Raw genomic sequence first — 20,718 nt, 5'->3', positions numbered from 1 at the left:
GTAATTTTGTTTTATTTAGCAGCGGCCCTCTCCTCAGTTCCTGGATATGTTGGCGCCACGCGCCCTAGGTGACGTCACGGTAGCACACTGTTCTTCTAATTGTTGGTAACACTGACTCATGAACGCAATCAGTCTGTAGATTGGCGGCAACGTTCCCCCGACTGCCGATAACAGATTGTGTTGAAGAAGATTTCCCTCAGTCGCTATCAGCCATGATATGAAGCCTTATTCGATGGTATCTCACACCATGACGCCTGGAGTTACCCCGCTGTGCCACTCCAAACCATTAGAAGTATGTGACCTCTCTTCACGTCGCCTGTACACTCATCGACGATGGCCATCCAGGGAGGCGTAGAACCGCGACTCGTCGCTCAAAACAGTGCGAAGCCATTCATCAACAGCCGATACTGCGCAGTCACGGCACCACTGCAGACGCAGCCGCGTTGGATGTAGTGTCAAGTGCAGCCTACGCAAGGGGTGGTAATTTCCTAGTTCAACTTCTGCTAGTCCGCAAACTAATGTCACAAGGTGACACAGAATCTACATCTACATCTACATGGATACTCTGCAAATCACATTTAAGTGCCTATAGAGGATTAATCGAACAACCTTCTACATCTACATCTGCATCCATACTCCGCAAGCCACCTGACAGTGTGTGGCGGAGGGTACCTTGAGTACCTCTATCGGTTCTCCCTTCTATTCCAGTCTCATATTGTTCGTGGGAAGAAGGATTGTCGGTATGCTTCTGTGTGGGCTCTAATCTCTCTGATTTTATCCTCATGGTCTCTTCGCGAGATATACGTAGGAGGGAGTAATATACTGCTTGACTCTTCGGTGAAGGTATGTTCTCGAAACTTCAACAAAAGCCCGTACCGAGCTACTGAGCGTCTCTCCTGCAGAGTCTTCCACTTGAGTTTATCTGTCATCTCCATAACACTTTTGCGATTACTAAATGATCCTGTAACGAAGCGCGCTGCTCTCCGTTGGATCTTCTCTATCTCTTCTATCAACCCTATCTGGTACGGATCCCACACTGCTGAGCAGTATTCAAGCAGTGGGCGAACATGCGTACGGTAACCTACTTCCTTTGTTTTAGGATTGCATTTCCTTAGGATTCTTCCAATGAATCTCAGTCTGGCATCTGCTTTACCGACGATCAACTTTATATGAGCATTCCATTTTAAATCACTCCTAATGCGTGCTCCCAGATAATTTATGGAATTAACTGCTTTCAGTTGCTGACCTGCTATTTTGTATCTAAATGATAAGGGATCTATCTTTCTATGTATTCGCAGCACATTACACTTGTCTACATTGAGATTCAGTTGCCATTCCCTGCACTATGCATCAATTCGCTGCAGATCCTCCTGCATTTCGGTATAATTTTCCATTGTTACAACCTCTCGATATACCACAGCATCATCCGCAAAAAGCCTCAGTGAACTTCCGATGTCATCCACAAGGTCATTTATGTATATTGTGAATAGCAACGGTCCTACGACACTCCCCTGCGGCACACCTGAAATCACTCTTACTTCGGAAGACTTCTCATCATTGAGAATGACATGCTGCGTTCTGTTATCTAGCAACTCTTCAATCCAATCACACAATTAGTCTGATAGTCCATATGCTCTTACTTTGTTCATTAAACGACTGTGGCGAACTGTATCGAACGCCTTGCGGAAGTCAAGAAACACGGCATCTACCTGTGAACCCGTGTCTATGGCCCTCTGAGTCTTGTGGACGAATAGCGCGAGCTGGGTTTCACACGGCCGTCTTTTTCGAAACCCATGCTGATTCCTCCAGAGTAGATTTCTAGTCTCCAGAAAAGTCATTATACTCGAACATAATACGTGTTCCAAAATTCTACAACTGATCGACGTTAGAGATATAGGTCTATAGTTCTGCACATCTGTTCGACGTCCCTTCTTGAAAACGGGGATGACCTGTGTTCTTTTCCAATCCTTTGGAACGCTACGCTCTTCTAGAGACCTACAGTACACCGCTGCAAGAAGGGGGCAAGTTCCTTCGCGTACTCTGTGTAAAATCGAACTGGTATCTCATCAGGTCCAGCGGCCTTTCCTCTTTTGAGCGATTTTAATTGTTTCTCTATTCCTCTGTCGTCTATTTCGATATCTACCATTTTGTCATCTGTGTGACAATCTAGAGAAGGAATTATCACAATTCTCTACTAATCCAATCTCGTATAGCGCGTGAAAAGAACGAACGCCTATATCTTTCCGTACGAGCTCTAAATTCCCTTATTTTATCGTGGTGATCGTTTTTCCCTATGTCGGTCGGTGTGAACAAAATATTTTCACATTCGGAGGAGAAAGTTGGTGATTGGAATTTCGTGAGGAGATTATATCGCAACGAAAAACGCCTTTCTTTTAACGATGTTCATCCCAAATCCTGTATCATTTCAGTGACACTCTCTCCCATATTTCGCGATAGTACAAAACGTGCTGCCCTTCTTTGAGCTTTTTCGATGTACTCCGTCAGACCTATCTGGTAAGGATCCCACACCGCACAGCAGTATTCTAAAAGAGGACGGACAAGCGTAGTGTTGGCAGTCACCTCAGTAGATCTGTTACATTTTCTAAGCGCCCTGCAAATAAAACGCAGTCTTTGGTTAGCCTTCCCCACAACATTTTCTATGTGTTCCTTCCAGTTTAAGTTGTTCGTAAATGTAATAGCTAGGTATTTAGTTGAATTTACGGACTTCATATTTGACCAATTTATCGTGTAACCGAAGTTTAACGGATTCCTTTTAGCACTCACGTGGATGACCTCACACTTTTCGTTATTTAGGGTCAACTGCAGTTTGTTTTGATCTTCTAATGACTTTATTAATCTATAAACGACAGCGGTATCTGCAAAGAACCTAAGAAGGATGCTCAGATTGTCTCCCAAATCATTTATATAGCTAAGGAACAGCAAAGGGCCTGTAACACTACCGTGGGGAACGCCAGAAATCACTTCTGCTTTACTCGATAACTTTCCGTCAATTACTACGAACTGTGACCTCTCTGACAGGAAATCACGAATCCAGGCACATAACTGAGACGATATTACATAAGCACACAGTTTCACTACAAGCCGCTTGTGTAGGTACAGTGTCAAAAGCGTTCCGGAAATCCAGAAATACGAAATAAATTTAAAATCCCTTGTCAATAGTACTCAACAGTTCGTGCGAGTAAAGAGCTAGTTGTGTTTCAAAAGAACGACGTTTTCTAAGTCTGTGCTGACTGTGTGTCAATTGACCGTTTTTTGTTGAAGGTAATTCATAATGTTCGAACACAATACATGTTCCAAAGTGTTGCTGCATATCGACGTTAATGATGTGGGCCTGTGATTTAGTGGGTTACTCCGATTATCTATCTTGAATATTGGTGTGACCTGCGCAACTTGCCAGTTTTTGGGTACGGATCTTCCGTCGAGCGAACTGTTGAGTATGATTGTTAAGAATGTTGCAGGGAGTCGATTATATGTCTTCGGATGAAATGAAATGTCTTGTGACGAGGGCCTCCCGTCGGGTAGACCGCTCGCCTGGTGCGAGTCTTTTGATCTGACGCCACTTCGGCGACTTGCGTGTTGATGGGGATGAAATGATGATGATTAGGACAACACAACACCCAGTCCCTGAGCGGAGAAAATCTCCGACCCAGCCGGGAATCGAACCCGGGCCCTTTGGATTGACAGTCTGTCGCGCTGACCACTCAGCTACCGGGGGCGGACGTCTTCGGATGACAGGTGCAAATGTGTAAGGATTGCAATGTGCTCGGCGAGTAACGGGACGGTCCTCTATTCTGGTGGTCAGCGACGTCGACCAGTACATCGACGGCGAGTACTGCTGCCCTCACGTTCCCATGCATTCCAGTATCGGGTCACTGCCACATACCAGTGCCACACAGCTCTGTATGCTGCACGATTCTACTACCCGGCCAAGTGGAGACCCACGACGACGCCCCCTTTCAGTTGTGATAACGCTGTCTGCTACGAGAACGTGACATCTCTGTGTGCTTTCCAGCGGTCACTCAACCAGTCAACATCTGATGCTGTTCGCGTACCTTGTATTCATTACGAGTGGTAACAATAAAGACGAACAGCATTAATGCACTCTAAATGGTTCAAGTGGCTCTGAGCACTATCGGACTTAACTTCTGACGTCATCAGTCCCCTAGAACTTAGAACTACTTAAACCTAAGGACATGACACACATCCATGCCCGATGGGGATAGTTTCGCTTACGCAAGGTATAAAAGGACAGTGGATTGGCGCAGCTGTCATTTGTACTTAAGTGATTCATGTGAAAAGATTTCTGACGTGATTGTGGCCGCATGACAGGAATTAACAGACCGTGAACGCGGAATGGTAGACGCAGCTAGACGTATGGGACATTCCATTTCGGAAATCGTTAGGGAATTCAGTATTGCGAGATCCACAGCGTCAAGAGTGTGCCGAGAATACCAAATTTCAGGCGTTACCTGTCACCACGGACAATGCAGTGGGCGACAGTCTTCACCTAATGACCAAAAGCAGTGGCGTTTGCGTAGAGTTGTCAGTGATCACAAACAAGCAATACTGTGTGAAATAACAGTTCAACTGGCTCTGAGCACTGTGGGACTTAACATCTGAGGTGGTCAGTCCCCTAGAACTTGGAACTACTTAAACCTAACTAACCTAAGGACATCACACACATCTATGCCCGAGGCAGAATTCGAACCTGCGACTGTAGCAGTCGCGCGGTTCCGGACTGAAGCACCTTGAGCCGCTCGGCTACCGCGGCCGGCTGCGTGAAATAATCGCTGAAATCAATGTGTGACGCAAGAAAAACGTAGCCGCTAGCACGGTGCGGCGAAATTTGGCTTTAATAGGCGATGGCAGCAGACCACCGACGCGGGTGTCCTTGCTAACAGCACGACATCACCCGCAGCGCCTCTCCTGGGCTCGTGACCAAATCGGTTGGACTCTAGACGATTGGAAAACCTGGGACTGGTCAGATGAGTCTCGACTGCAGTTGGAAAGAGCTGATGGTGGGGTTAGAGTTTGCCGCAGACCGCACGTAACGATGGACACAAGTTGTGAACAAGGCGCTATGCAACCTAGTAGTGACTGCATAGTTGTATGGGCTGTGTTTACTACGTGGAATAGACTGGGTCTTCAGGTTCGACGGAACCGATCAATGATGCGAAATGGTTATGTTCGGTTAGTTGAAGACTATTTGCTGCTATTCATTCCCAAACAACGATGGAATTGTCACAGGGCCACAAATATTCGTGACTGGTTTGAAGAATATGGATTTGGCCGCCTAGATCGACTGTCATGAATCCAATCGTACATTTATGAAACATAATCGAGAAGTCAATTCGTGCACAAAATCTTGCACAGGCAACCCTTTGACAGTTATGAATGGCTATCGGTGTGGCATGGCTCAACATTTATGCAGGCACTTCCACTGACTAGTCCGTACCACGTCCAGTTGCTGCAGTACGCCGATCAAAAGGAGGTCCGACACGATGATAGGAGGTAACCCGTGACTTCTGTCACCTAGTAAGAAAAGACTAGCTGTATCTCACCATGTAGGAGCTTGTGTAAGTATTACTTTCACATTTTTCCTGTAAAATCTTTTGCGCAAGGCGGAGCATTGCAGGGAAAGTATCAGCTACAGAGAGGAGACGTCGCTCACTAACGAGGGACTCGGGCGGTTAGATCGTCCTTGTAGAGTAAAAGCAGGCCACGCGCGAGGACGCTGGAGCCCGTAAAAGGGTGAAGTCACAAATTGTAGAGCGACGTGATTAAATTTCATTTTAACGAGAACGGCTGTAAATGTGCGAATGGATTAGGCCGTAGGCCTTGACGTTTAAGACCCAGTTGGGCAGCTGGAAGTGACTCACCCGCTGACAGCGGGCTACTCCCGCAGCCCTGGTGCCGCGCTGCGAGGCCACCGCCAAATGGAGGCGTCTTCCTTGACTCAGATGCACCGGCCGCGTGGCAGCGCGGTCTCTGTAAGGCGAGGCATCGCCATCGCGGGAACGCTCTAATGAACCTTCCGAGCACAGGGGAAGTAACGGAGAACGCGGCGCAAGGAAAAGTTATAACTAACGCAAACTGTATTTCAGTATTTGATTTCCTACGACTCTGTTTTACAGTAGGTAATCTCTTGATGTGTTTGGTACCATCGTCCAATTCTTCTTATCTCATATTAACGTTTCATCTCTTTATATAACCTACATCTAATAACTCGTATGCTATGAAACTTCCTGGCAGATTAAAACTGTTTGCCGGACCGAGACTCGAACTTCGGACCTTTGCCTTTTGCGCGCAAGTGGTCTACAAGTTCTGCAAGGTTCGCAGGAGAGCTTGTGTAAAGTTTGAAAGGTAAGAGTCGAGGTACTGGCAGAAATAAAGCTGTGAGGACGGGGCGTGAGTCGTGCTTGGGAGCTCAGTTGTAGAGCACTTGCCTGCGAAAGGCAAGGATCCCGAGTTCGAGTCTCGGTCCGGCACACAGTTTTAATCTGCCAAGAAGTTTCATATCAGCGCACATTCCACTGCAGAGTGAAAATCTCGTTCTGGAAACATCCCGCAGGCTGTGGCTAAGCCATGTCTCCGCAATATCCTTTCTTTCGGGAGTGCTAGTTCTGCAAGGTTCGCAGGAGAGCTTCTGTAAAGATTGGAAGGTAGGAGACGAGATACTGGCAGAAGTAAAGCTGTGAGAGCAGGCGTGAGTCGTGCTTCGGTAGCTCAGATGGTAGAGCACTTGCCCGCGAAAGGCAAAGGTCCCGAGTTCGAGTCTCGATCGAGCACACAGTTTTAATCTGCCAGGAAGCTACATATTAGCGCACACTCCGTTGAGAGTGAAAATCTCATTCTGGAAACTCGTATGCTAATTAATTTTAGAATCTAACATGGTTCCATTTTGATGGCACATCCAGCTACTCAGTAAATCTCCAAAAAACCTCTCTCTCCTCCCATAAAATATCTTCCTTGAATTTCTCTTTTTGCCGATTTTTCCTAGCACTTCATTTGGCGCTTGATTCAAAACCACCACGGTTTCATTTAAAGCGAACATTTAAAAGTTTACGATATCAAACGAACCCGCTGTAGGCACGGTGGATGCACGTTATTATAGTAATAGTACCTCCGTCTTCTTAATCGTCTTTCTTCGTATATCACATATCCTACCACTGCGGCCACGTTTACAGTCCTACCTACCTTTCTTCATCCGTAACATTCTTATCTGAACCTCAATCTCATCAGAGCAAAATGCTTGACAGAAATCTCTAAAAAAATTTAGTCTTATGCTAAACCAGTAAACCGATCGAAGTAATAAGTCCAGATACTCTGCGACCATAATGCCACTGAAACGGAGGATGATACAGAGCGTTTCTAGGCGCTGCAGTCTGGAACCGCGGGACCGCTACGGTCGCAGGTTCGAATCCTGCCTCGGGCATGGATGTGTGTGACGTCCTTAGGTTAGTTAGGTTTAAGCAGTTCTAAGTTCTAGGGGACTGATGACCTCAGATGTTAAGTCCCATAGTGCTCAGAGCCATTTGAAGCCCCCGTCGAGCAGACCATTCGCCGGGTGCCGGTCTTTCAATTTGATGCCACTTCGACGACCTGCAGTCGATGAGGATGATGATGAGGGCAGCACAACACCCAGTCCCTGGGCGGAGAAAATTCCCCATCCCAGCTGCGAATCGAACCCGGGCCCCGAGGATTGACAATCCGTCACGCTGACCATTCAGCTACCGGAGGCGGACATATCGAAACAAGTAATTAGGGGGTAGAAAAGCAACTGCAGTCGCTCAACAGAGGGAAGGAAACCGGACCTAACGAGGTACCAATACCATTCAACATAGAACATAAGAAACAATTTGCTCATTTTCTAGCAGCAGTGTATCGCAGGTGTATCGAGAGCGAAGTGTTCGTGAAGATTGGGGGAAAAGCACAGCTCATTCCCAGTTTCAAGAAGGGTTGTCGAATACACGCACAAAACTGTAGCAATAGGAAACACGTCTTTTGTTCTCTGCAATGTGTGAAAAAGTCAGTCGCTCTATTGGAAATCCCCTTAATGAAGTACATCAACGCCTGTTTGCAGCTAGGGTGTCCATTTAATTATCATTTCATTTCTAGCAAAGCTGCATGGTCATCCACGGTAACTGTTCTTTCGGGAACAGATACTACCGTCATATATAGTTAAAATATGGCTTCCCGGCCATTGACCTTCTTGTGCGAAAGCACCGCTATGCCCGATCTCGTACGGGGCTTGGTAGATTAATCTGCCACGAGTAATGAGTATGATGGGCAAACACCTATTAGGCGCACTACGAATGTAGTGGTGTGGACATGTTGGGAATGTGGATCTCACGGGGAGCGTGCAAGGGATAAGTCCCTGCAGACGCACTATCCTCTGTGCCCGCGGTGGCTCAGATTGATAGAGCGTCTGCCATGTAAGCAGGAGATCCCGGGTTCGAGTCCCGGTCGGGGCACACATTTTTAACATGTCCCCAATGAAGTACATCAACGCCTGTTTGCAGCTAGGGTGTCCATTTAATTATCATTTCATTTCTAGCAAAGCTGCATGGTTATCCACGGTAACTGTTCTTTCGAGAACAGATACTACCGTCATATATACATGATGAAGAAGGTGTCGGAGTCCATCAGACTATGCAACGCTCTACCACTGCGCCAACACCGTCCAGTGCAGGTGGTCAAGTGCCCGTTTCATAGTTGCCGATGTCGTGGTGTTAACATGGACATATGCATGGTTCGTCGGCTGCGGAGGCCATCGTTGGAGTGTTCGGTGCACTATGTGTTCAGACATACTTGTACTCTGCCCAACATTAAAGTCTGATGTTAGTTCGGCTACAGTTCACCACCTGTCCTTTTTTACCAATATGCCAAGCCTACGACGTCAGAAATCTGTAGCGAGGGGTGGCCACCCAAATCCATGACGTCTGGAGGTGGTTTCACCTTGGTTTCGCCACGAGTTGACAACATTCACCACAATACTTCTCGAACACCCGACGAGTTGTCCAGTTTCCGAAACGCTCGTGCCGAGCCAACGGACCATCACAATCTGCAGTCCGTCACCCTCACATAGATCGCGCGCCTTCTCCATTCCACACATGTACTAAACGCTCACTGAGGGCGAATGCACTGTGAGTGTGACTGTCAGCCATCCGTCGCCAGGTGAGGCTGCTCTCGCTTGGACGGTTTTCTATAGACAGTATGTCGGTGGCCATAATATTCTGGCTGATAAGTGTATACATCTCTTACTGCGTCATGTGCCCACAATTTGACCAGCCGGAATTCAGCTTCGACGTAGGCAGTGCTCATAATGATTTGTCTCGTCATTGTATAATGTGACTGGCAAGTGTATAAGTTTATAGATCAATATGTTCATCATAATCATCATCATTATCATCATTATCGTCATCATCGTCGTCATCATCATCATCTACATTCACGGATTAGCGCCTTGTTCCATCGCTTCCTTGGCTGAGCTACATTCCTTTGTCCTTTGGGTATATATTGCAAAATTTTTTTTAGGTGATCTGTCTTGTTGCACTTTTTCTGCATATTGCTTCAATTTCTGCTTATATGTATAGATTGTTTCTGTTACTGCAAATGTCTTCGTTTCTTATATTATCTTCTAGTTTACATCCATTAACTGACCCGAGGATTTTCATTTCTGCCGGTCACTATTCGATTGATGTCTTCCTGGTTTCCTATTCCAGACTCAGATCCGTACAATAGCACTGGAACAGCAACTGTTCCATGGAATTTCGGTTACTTATCTGTAGATGTCTTTTTATTTAATATCCTTTTTGTTGTTCCACAGACACCCTCCAATTTTGTTGTTTTATTCTTTGTATCTTTATCATATGGTCACAAACGAAGTGGTTCTGGAAAGAGCAGGTGAGAAGAGAAGCTTCTGGAGTTTCATTGTTAAAAGAAGAGTGCAATTTACAGGCCATCTATTAAGACATAAAGGACTCCTGAACACAATCACAGAGGGATATGTCGAGGGAAAAAGACCAAGAGGAAGACCACGACTGAGGTACATGGAACAAATCGTGAAAGATGTGGGATGTAACACCTATAAAGAAATGAAGAGAAAAGCTGAAAGACGCACAGAATGGAGACAAGCTGCCATTGCAGCTGTTGCAAACCAATCCTTGGATTGACCACTACAGAAGAAAATCTTTATCACAATCAAAAGAAATGTTGCTGCCCATATAGTTAAAAATGACCTATTTGCTCGGTGATTTGTTTTCCGTCTCTGTAGGTATTTTGAAATTACAGTTTTGGCTAGTTTGGTTTAATTTGAAAATATTTCTTTGTAATTCTTCTTCTGGAGTTACTATAATGGTCTGGTGGTCAGCATACATTAATGTTTCTACAGAAGCTGTAAATGGCATGTGCAGATATTTCTGTTGGTAACTGAAGGCAGTGTACTGAGAAACATCGCTAATACTTATAGGTACTACAACTCATATGTTTTTAGGTGGGTTAGTACGTCAAAGTAGGCCTAGATGTGGCAAGAACAAGTTATTAATGCTTATTTCCCCTGGGCAGCAGATTAGGTGCTGACATATGGACACAAGTGCACAAAACTGTTAGTCTATACTGACAGGTGTAGTCCGCTTAGTGGTGCAGTTACAACCGTGCAGAAAATATCAGTTCGTAAAGTCTGTGGTGTGTTTGTGGGAAGACACTTCGAAGCAGAGAAAAAACAATCAACAGACTGATGTATTTAGTATTTTCTCCTCCCTCAGCAACTGTAGTCGTATATAACGAAATAATAAGCAATCAGTTGCATAGAAGAAATTTAATTTCTTTACCAGTTTCGCAAGTTTAGAGCCCTTCTTCAGAAGCTTATACCTATCGCATTACTTGCCAGTGTCAACAATAAGATCGCTATATCAAAACGCTATGATCATGTGGTTCATAGCGTCTGTACAAAATTAGTGGAAAGAAGCGAGCAACAAGTGCAGACATTTTGTGATACATCATTAACGGCTACTGTATAATGAACATAGTAGACTTTAATGAACTGTGACAAGAGCGTGAACAATAGGTGTACACGTACTAGTGCATGTAGAACAATTCTGAAATACAGCTTTGATAATGGCTAGTTATAAGCCGAAATCTGGATTTGCTATAACAAAGTTAGAATGGAAACGTCAACTGATTGCTGCTCTTTACCATTTTGAAACCTTGTAGGTTCATCAAACATTACCGATGTGCATACTCTTCGTAACAGAATTATTTTAGCGACTAGACCACTAAGAACGTTGGAAAACTCTAAAAAATTCATACAAGTGTAGAAATAAGAAGCCTGTGAAATTCGTTACCCCGTGACTGATTTATTAGGAGTATATAAATTATTATATTTATTTTTCAGCAGTTATTCACTTTCATTAAAGAAGGTATTCTCTTTTCATTCCTCGGTACGGAAGTGAAATTCCCTGCAGAGAAATGACGCCTGGCAGAGACTACAAAAACACTTTCCTGCTGGGTAGCAGATTTATTGCTCGAAAAATTACACAAAAAAAATTAGAATCTCGAAATAGAAAGTGGTTTGCAGCAAACGATGTAATTATGCAAAAATCCTCCCATCTCATACGGCCGGTTTGAGTAATGACCAGCTTCCGGAAGAAAGCGCCTATAACGGCACCCACGGTTTCGTCGAGTTTCGCTGGTGCTTTAAATATGACCAGTTTATAATGCTGTGCTTTCCTCAGTCCACTCTACACGATTTTAAAATCGTTGCAGACAAATTTCATTACCGGTCACTTGTGGCTGCGCTGCAAACAGCGGTACAATCGTCGACTCTGGATACTTATTCCGAACTTATGTCCCCTGACGACCATGCAGTGTGTATTTATGCATGGCGTATTATCTTTGGTAAAGTACTTATGAAGATGATGTATTCACATCGCTTTGTGCACATTGGGAAGGGTACGCGGTCGAAACTTGCCAGTAATGCTTAACCCTTCATTTGGCGAATACACACAGAAATATTCTGAAGAAAATGTATGAAGTTACTTAAATTACATGTATATGATCATATGAACAATTTTACATACATTGTTTCAAACTACAGTATGATACGTGTAAGTATCATTGGCGCACAAACGGTGCACGGGTGCTACAGTAAAAGTACTACAGTGTGGCTGAAATGATGGTTGCATTTTGTCATATTGCATGTGAAAAGTCTGTTACAGAGCACAAAACAATTCCACATTTTCTGCATTTTAAAGTCGACTATCCCTGCCAGCATGCGTACATCTTCGCTTTTGCCCCATACTTTGGCCAGTGGTCGAAACTGTCGTATTTAAAGGTATAGGAAGCGTTGTCTTCTTGTTCTTCTGGTCTTGTTGTCCACCCTGTACTCAAAGACAGATTTCCTCTTGCCAGAAAAGATAGGCCCGTTTCCAATATCCAGGCAAGAATACACTAACACATTTGTATAATAACTCTTTATCTTTATAAGCAATTTTTATTGCACAATAAAAAAAAGCACCACAAAATCGAATGAAACTGCACACCCATAACTGATGCTCACATAACCTCGCGACATGACTCCTAAGTATGCACACTATTCAGAAACTTCTCATTAGAAACAGCAGAATATCGCTGTATATGAGAGCTTAAATGTTGTTTGCAAGTACCGTTACCCATCCAAGGACGAAACTTAAAATATGTTGCAGACAACAATGTGAAATTTTGATGATGCATGAGAGCAACATTGGTGAATAAAGGACCCATTTAAACTTCAAGCCTGGTGGATTGGGTACCGTTCTTTGAAGTATTGTTTTGTCTGGATTTCGTAGATTTCAAGGAAGTTTTTGAAGCAAATTGTAGTGACGGATCATGAATTAGTATGCTGAGTAATATACAAATCAATCCTACAGCTTCTATTAGACTTCATTAGAAACGATAGAGGTGTCAGGCACGGTGAATCTGCATCATCAGAAGTAGCATCAGTCATCCCAGAAGAAGTTTCTTGGTCCTTAAACTGAGGTTTTAATGGAACCTGAAGGTTGTGTATAAACTCGTACTGTTTGTCTCTAGTATAGCGAAAAGTCAACAGCAGATGGAAAGACTGAATAGTTAAGGTTGAAAGTAGGCTTAAAAATCAGTCGCTCAACCATCAACTGAAAAGAAAATAACGAAAATTAACAGTGAGGTCACAGAACCAGATGATGTGTGTTTAGGGTCGCAAAAAGTTTGAAGGAATATGTAGAGGGAACGTATATAAAAACTTCTATCACTTACCGTTATAGAAAGAGAAGACTTAGCAGATGAAGATTAGACATAGTATTGTGATAAGATTTAGACACGGCACCAAAAGACTCAAATCGATCAAGGGCTCCAGAGCTGGCGAAATTCCTTCAGAATTATTGAGATTGTGAAAGCCAGCCATAATAAAGCTGGTAAGCAAGATATGTGAGGCAAGAGAAATGTCATAAACTGACACCTCTGCCGCCTGTGGATAGCGAATATAGATTGACTTCGAGAAGCTTTCGTAAGTAACACCGCTTTCAAAATGTGCAATCGGCTGTATATTCGCTTCCATTGAAGATAGATAGAAAACAATAAAAAAAATTCCTTATTGGTGCCACCCAGCTACTAGCTCCGGAGGATACTGTTCTGTCGGGGTAACAGATACAAAACTCTCCTAGGCGTCACAGGATATTCCACAGCAATTCGGTAATGGATGAGTGAGGGCTACATAACGCCTGTCGGGGCCACATACAAATACAAAACTTTCCTGGGCGTCACAGGCTATTCCACAACGGATAGGCCCATTCGACAAAGGCTGAGGGAGGATTTTATAATCCAGTGGCGAACTTCATCATGTAGAGAAACGCACCTACACTCTAATTGATTCAACCACTCAGGAAAAGAATCAAGAACCATTAGCCAGATATACTGCTGGGAAAATTACAATTTCTGCATAGTTCGCCCTGCAGACTAGGCCAGTGCATCACGCACGGTATTTGAGAGCAGTAAACTTTGCGCAATAGTTTACGTTTGCTGAGTGTGTCTCGGTGACTTGGTGATCAATTGTCAGACAACAGTCTAAGGACACAGGATCCATTCCTCAGTTGGTACCAGGATTATACTGCCAAATATCGCTTCTTTCACTTCCAGCAATGTTAAAGATTGTAAGTGGGTACTGTGGTTAGAAGTCTACATTAAATTATTAGTGCGTCTATAACTCGCCTGGTAAGGTAGGTGAAACGTCGGAGAAGGACTGCGCACTGTGGTGCACCGTAAAATGGTAGGATGGTCAATAAGAGTATGATCGGTAATCTGTATCCTTAAAATCTAATAGATCTAGAGAGATCTTGAGCTTCAGTATTAATCCCTGATCCAAGAGGGGTGTGAATTTAGCATGCTTTAATATTTAGGCTTATTGATATGATGATCTTCTTTCATAGATTACACTATTGAAACTTTATAACTGCAAATCATTCTTACAGAGTTATCGAGCTAGCTATTGTTTTTCCATTTTCCGGTGGCATGTTATTTTAGCCATAGTCCACATTATCATATCTAATAACAGACGTAGCAGCACAATGTGTCTGATAGTGGTAACTTCGCGAGTAGCTTCCTTATTATAGAGCTTGAATACAAAAGGACAGTCGAACTTGTAGGCAACCCAACATACACTGCTGCGGAGCGGGTAGTGGGTGAACAGGCTGTCATGCAACAGTTCAGGAACACAAGAATAACTGGAAAAATACGATTTTCACTAACATATAATTTTGAAGAATCCGTTGCAAACAGCTACTTCATCATTCATTTTTCAGGACGTATTCGAATACAATAACACATTATTTCGACCACAATCCACGTTTCATCATATGCCATGACGTTCTTAGAAACAGATTCGCCGTTTACGCTAAATCGCCGTCCTTGTCATACGTTCCTTTATTGAATTAAGACAAAGACACCAGGTAATGCAAACGTCAAATTTATACAAACTGAAATAAGGTTTTTATTTCAGTGTAGGCTACACCATTACCTGTATTTACTAAAACTTTCACATTACTAAGCAAAGTCCAGTAACTTTAATTAGGCTGTGATATTAATAATATTTAATTTTTTTACTTTTATAAATTTCGCACGATTCAGAGTAAGTGGTTTGATTGTAAACTTAGACAATTTCCATGAAGAAAACTTACTTTTATGAAATACGCATTGGCTAACTGTACCGAAAACGGTGCCTGACTACTTATACTCCCCTCCTCCTCCTCTATTTTCCCCTTTCCATGTTCGCATTAGTTAGACGTAGACAATTATCTTGCTTGCTAGGTACATTCACGTCAGTTTCTTTTTAATTTTCATGGTGACGAGCACAATCTATTGTATTCCAACGAACGAGTACCACTACAGTCTTCTAAATATATTTATAGTACTTGAATGTACCGTAGGATACATAATACCATGATCCTCTCCATGTATTGCTTTTTTTCCATATAGTATTTTTATAGGTCAGAAGACGATTACTAATGATTAGCATCACATGGCTCATTTTCTTCAACTCTAATTCGAATAAATAAGTACTTTTGATTAACATAAAACGTAATTACGTCGAAAAAGGGGAGATTAGAGAACAAGAAGGAAGAGAGAGGACAGCAGAAGAGAAAGGGAAAGAGATAGAAGACAGGGAAAGAGGCAAAAGAGAAGAGGAAAGAGAGCAGAAGATGGATTCCTCCTTAAAGGAGACAAGGGGAGAACAGAGGAAGGAGATAAGAAGAAAAACTGAGAGGGGAGGAAGGACACGAGAAGAAAAAAGAGAGGAGAAGAAAAAACAGAGAGAGGAGAAACGAAAGAAAATAGTAGGAAAGGGAGAGAAGACAGAAATTATCCTGAAAGGAGGTGAAAGTACAAAACAAGATTTCTGCTGAGAGCAGAGGAAGAGGAGGAGGAGGAGGAGGAGGATGAAGTAGTAGGAAAAGAGTAATTAGAGGAAAGGAGGAGGGGGAGTGGTGGAGAAGGCAGAAAGGGTGAAAGGGAAGTGAAAAGGAGAAAAGAGGAAAAGGCAGGAGAAGTGAGAAATGGGACAGGACAGGAGGAAGACGAGAAGAGAGAATGGAGGATGAGGAGTAAGGAGAGGAGAGAAATCCACGCTTTCTGGAACAAAGGAGGTTATTTTGTTCTGTTCCTCTTCGTAAAAGAGAAAGGAGAAAGATAGAAGAAGATAGGAGGGAATCAGAGGGAGGTGAGGCGAGTATAGACTGGATACAAAAGGCAGATGTTTGCGACCCATGTATAGGCAAAACCGAAATCAGCCGAAATAAGTGTCAGACAAAAACTGGTAAGAATCCAGTGGAGTGGAAATGGATTGTTTTCTACCACGAGGTTGCAGAGATGGCACATACAAGCAAACCAAATGGATAACTCTCCACATTTCCAGCAAACGTCTGCGATCAGCCCTCCAGATGCTTAAAATGAGAGTGACATCCGACCAGCTCATTCCAAAAGATATAAGCGCAGAGGACGCAGCGAGTAAACTACAAATACGTTTATCTAGTCTCGTGGAATAGATTCTGAGAATGTTAAAAGCTTTCAACGCTCGTCAGTGCACAGACATAGATCACCGTTGCAGCCACCACTGCTGTAGTGTGCCTCCACAGTCTCCCTAGAGCAATCGAATCACCTACAAGTCCTGTTACACTAGCGGTCCCCCCGTCGGAGGTTCGAGTCCTCCCTCGGGCATGGGTGCGTGTGTTGTCCTTAGCGTGCCGGCCGTTGTGGCCGAGCGGTTCTAGGCGCTTCAGTCTGGAACCGCGAGACCGCTAAGGTCGCAGGTTGGAATCCTGCCTCGGGCATGGATGCGTGTGATGTCCTTAGGTTAGTTAGGTTTAAGTAGTTCTGAGTTCTAGGGGACTGATGACCTCTGATGTTAAGTCCCTTAGTACTCAGAGCCATTTGAATTTGTCCTTAGCGTAAGTTAGGCTAAGTTAGATTCAGTAGTGCGTCAGCTTAGGGACCGATGACCTCAGCAGTTTAGTCCCATGAGACTTTACCACAAATTTCCAATTTTCCTGTTACACTGAGACAGTAATGACTGAGATTCTTAACATTCCGACAAACTGTGAAATGTGAGAATTCGCTGGTACTGCAGCAACTCTGAAATAAATTCTTGTACATGTTCTCGCTATTACATATGGGAACCAACTTATGAACTTTAGTCATAGCAGTGAACAATATAAAAATGTTTATGATAATGTGTCTAAAGTAGAAGCTCCACTGGCGGGGAAACTGAAAATCGTCGTCTCAGATAACGAAGTACACGCGACGTTCCTTACAGAAGCACAATCGTAATGGAGGACACGGTGCGCTCTATCGGGAGTGGAGGTAGGGGTAGAAGGAAGGATGCAGCAATTCCATAGTTACACGGCCATCAATAATGCACGATAATGAGGTCACGTCTGCACTGCCACTGCTCGAAGAGAAAGCTGTCACAGAATATACAAACAGTGGAGACATAACCATGCCAGCGGCATACTGCAGTCGATCTCTCCAGACGTTGAAAGATAACTTAAGAGCAATATTAGACCTTTGCCGAAGGTCTTCTTAGGCCGTGAGTGAAACTCAAAGTCTCCTGCTTGGCACACGACGCTACAGAAGGGATTGTACCTATTTCACGCCTTGACGGTTACAGTAAGTCGTTCATGGATATTTGTACATAGCTTAAGCATTTGCGAAATCAGATGTCCAAGACGTAGTGCTGATTACCCACAAATTTTCATCCTAACACATCACGATCTGCATCTGCAGTGGTTGGGCAAGGATATGGAAACACTGCTATAAATCCATACTTGAATGTAAATGGAGATGCCAGCCAAGCCCGCAAGTTGCACTGTTGTTCAAAAATGCTTCAAATGGCTCTGAGCACTATGGGACTTAACTTCTGAAGTCATCAGTCCCCTGGAACTTAGAACTACTTAAACCTAACTAACCTAAGGACATCACACACATCCATGCCCGAGGCAGGATTCGAACCTGCGACCGTAGCGGTCGCACGTTTCCAGACTATAGCTCCTAGAACCGCTCGGCCAGTCCGGCCGGATGCACTGTTGTATTTGACCACGAACGGCACCTGTGCAAGTGGTAGTCATGGTCGAAACTAATCATGGAGTGAATAAAAAATTAAAATTTGGAACTGTGAACTGGTTTTTCGTTGTACTGATTAACAGAAGTTGATGACGCACAGCTACTGCAACATGCTGGAAGTTCGTAAATTACTCTATGTAGTTGTTAGAGCATGATGTCGGGGCTAAGAGAATTCGAACGTAGGCGAACGGGTAGTGTTCTTTGGGTGGGTGCTTCAGAAACCAGCGAGCCGAAGTGTTTTATGCTTCGAGACGAAGATTTATTCCGCAGGGAGGGAAGACGGATAAACATCATTCGCTACGAATGAATGGTGGGCTCCATGTGGTTCCCAAGTTGTGCCCTGACTAGTAACACTGTCTTAAGCAGAGCTCAAACATAAAGTCAGGGCACATATTGGTTGAAAGCACCGATGATGGCTGTTAATGAGTTGAATTCCATTTGCAAAAGTGAATAAATAAAACATGATTTTGCGACTGGTTGCTGCATATTTGGTAATTTTATCATTCGCTACGTCACAACGCTGACGAAAGCGTGTGCTGTGTGATCGTGACCGATGGTCATTGGAAAGGAGTGTGACGAAATACGAAAGGACGACAGCGGGGAAGGTCACTGCAGATCTAAATGTCACACTCAACACCAAAATAACACGAATGGAGCTCCACATGAAGACAAATGAGGGACAATCTGGAATTCCAAAACCACTCATTAGTGATGCAAATACTTCTAACAGGAAACAGTGATGCTGAAGCCATAAAACTTGATAGAACAGTCGACGAAATTCATTTGGTCGAATGGCTCTTGTTTCATACTGCTCCAACTTCTGGTCGAGTTTACGTACCAAAAGAGAAACATGGCTTGGGTTTGGTCATGATTTGGGCAGCCATATCGTGATATTCCTTGAGCGCCATGGGTACTGTGCACTGCTTTAGTGGGTGATTAGGTGCATCCCACGGTGCAGTATTTGTTTGCAAATGGTTATACTGTATCCAAAGACGACAGGGCCTCTGTTTATGCAGGTCGCACTCTCCGGGACTATGTTTTGTGAGCACGAGCATGACATTCGCGTCTCCCCTGGCCACCACAATTAGCAGCAGATCTCAGTATTATTGAGCCTTTGTTGTCTACTTTGGAGAGAAGGTGCGTGAACGCAATCCACCTCCATAATTGTTAGCTGACATTGCCACTACTTTGCAGGAAGAAAGGTAATAGATTCCCTTGAACTCCATGAAGGACCTTTACCGATTCCGAGACGACTGGAAGCCGCTTTGAATGCTAGTGGTTTTCTTGCACCATATTAGGCGTAATCTGATGTGGTTTCGGTGCTTCTATATTTTTATCCAGCCCCTGCACACGTACACAGATTCTTCGCAAGCCACAGTACAGTGCACGGCGAAGATATATCATACGAATAGTACTCAGTTCCTGTCCGGTTCCATTCGCGTCCTGAGCGAAGTAAAAATCACTGCCTGTGTGCCTCTGTAGGTACCTTCTGTAACCATCTACGCGAGATATTCTATGAAGGCAGCAAGACAGTCGCACAGTATGCCCCGAATACTTTTCCAGGCTTCGTGAAAACTACGTCGTCTTTCTTCTAAAGATTTCCTTTTGAGATCCTCGAGCATTTCTGTTACATCTCATAAAGTCTGTACCGTCCTGCTACGATCCTATCAGGTCGTCTTTAAATTGTCTGTCTAGAGCCATGTTCACTTTATAAGGAGTACGAACACTGGAAAAATAGTTTAATTTTTTGTTGAACTGGCGTCTTGTGTGAGTTTCCCTGTGCACATTCTTCCAACAACTATAAGTCTTCTATTTGCCTTAATTTAGATTTTATGTGATCGCCCGATTTCATACCACTTCCATTGACACTAAATACTTATGCAATATAACATGCTCCAGATAGTCATCACTGGCCTTGCAATCAGATACTGTCTGGTTGTTTCTCATTCATAGGCGTGATGTTAGATTTCAGCACATTTAAAGAGAGCTGCCATTCACTATACCAGACAGAAATTTTGTGCATGTCGCTCTGAATTTCCTTACAATATTCCAGCGACGTCGCTTTTCTGCAGACGTAGCGCCATCAGTAAATAATCTTCTAGTCTGCTGATTCTAATTCATAAATCGTTTAACAGGTATCCTGAAAACATCAGAGATGCTACTACACTTCCTTGGGGTAAACCCTACGTTATTTTCGCTCATGTCGAACGTAAGTTTAGGTACATCATACATGTGCAGTCTATCTTTCACTCTGCAGCGGAAAGCGCGCTGTTTTGAAACTTCCTTGAATGTTAAAAAAACCATTTATAAAAACTTCTAGCTGTTAGACTGCTTCGAGAGATGACCACTAACGAAGTAGGTTGTGTTAACCTACGAAAGATGGAGCTTTAACTCCGATTTGACGCTGTATGAACGCTGAGAAGCTTTTATAAAGGGATACTACCGCGAAGAAATTCAGTATCATAGTAGATTAAAACCATGTTCCCGGTGTCTTTCTCCTACTTGTCAGAGAGCTTCAGTGAAATTGCCCGTCTCCGTACCCGAGATCACTAAGATATGGCATTCGATTCA

The 20,718-nt window shown here is 43.7% G+C and overlaps 1 protein-coding gene and 1 non-coding gene across 3 annotated transcripts in view; one reads left to right on the top strand and one right to left on the bottom strand.

Annotated features, from left to right (window-relative positions):
• LOC124805329 (ras association domain-containing protein 10-like) overlaps window positions 1–20,718 on the bottom strand; it is a 1,110,196-nt gene that overhangs the window by 81,178 nt on the left and 1,008,300 nt on the right. The window lies entirely within an intron of this gene.
• Window positions 8,421–8,495, top strand: Trnat-ugu. Its single transcript has one exon. It is a non-coding gene; the product is annotated as a tRNA-Thr (tRNA).

The sequence above is a fragment of the Schistocerca piceifrons genome, chromosome 7, assembly GCF_021461385.2.
Source record: "Schistocerca piceifrons isolate TAMUIC-IGC-003096 chromosome 7, iqSchPice1.1, whole genome shotgun sequence".
Lineage (NCBI taxonomy): Eukaryota > Metazoa > Arthropoda > Insecta > Orthoptera > Acrididae > Schistocerca > Schistocerca piceifrons.
Note: the sequence above shows the minus strand (reverse complement) of the source record. Positions and strands in the feature narration are given on the sequence as shown.